General features: G+C 39.6%; 1 long non-coding RNA gene across 1 annotated transcript; it reads right to left on the bottom strand.

The window, feature by feature from the left end:
* Positions 1-42: 42 nt before the first annotated feature.
* LOC111787149 lies at positions 43-617 on the bottom strand. The gene is made up of 3 exons (XR_002813904.1): positions 494-617; positions 358-411; positions 43-233 (listed from the first exon to the last, which is right to left on the bottom strand). It is a non-coding gene; the product is annotated as an uncharacterized LOC111787149 (long non-coding RNA).
* Positions 618-623: the final 6 nt, after the last annotated feature.

The following is a 623-nucleotide window of genomic DNA, read 5'->3' as shown; positions in this document are numbered from 1 at the left end:
TAAGGGTGTGGAAACTTCTCCCTAGTCGACGCGTTTTAAAAACCTTGAGGGGAAACCCGAAAGGAAAAATCCAAAAAAGATAGTATCTGCTAGCGGTGGGCTTGGATTGTTACATATGAGATACAAGGGAGTTGAAGAAAGTGGAACCTCGAGTTGATAGCATCATCTTCCATGATCATAAGGCCCTGAATTCCAGCACAGCTACTGTGGCCAAGGACTAAAATGTTCTCAACCTTGAGCATAAAACTAGTTCTCTTAAGAATTCATCAAATAAATGCACTCTCTAATGAGAAGAATATTCAGTCTAGAGATGATAAAGATCAAATTTGACAGCAAGAAGAATGGAAAATAGCCTACTTTTAATGTGTTCATTGCAAATTCAAGGCCTGCATTGGTTTCAGTTGGACCATTCTGTATTAGAAATAAAATGCAAATACTGAAATTAGTCCACTCAGACTTGGATAATGCAAGATGTTAGCACAATGCTTCATACCTCCCATGGTGGAACGATGTTTGCTACGTTACGAACTGCGAAAGCTTCTCCGGGTTGAAATCCGAGGATATTGGATGGACATGTTAGATGAACACGACTCTCCAGAATGGTATGATATTGTCCACTTTGA

This window comes from Cucurbita pepo, unplaced genomic scaffold, assembly GCF_002806865.2.
Source record: "Cucurbita pepo subsp. pepo cultivar mu-cu-16 unplaced genomic scaffold, ASM280686v2 Cp4.1_scaffold006019, whole genome shotgun sequence".
NCBI classification, from domain to species: domain Eukaryota; kingdom Viridiplantae; phylum Streptophyta; class Magnoliopsida; order Cucurbitales; family Cucurbitaceae; genus Cucurbita; species Cucurbita pepo.
This window is presented reverse-complemented; position numbering and strand designations above follow the sequence as displayed.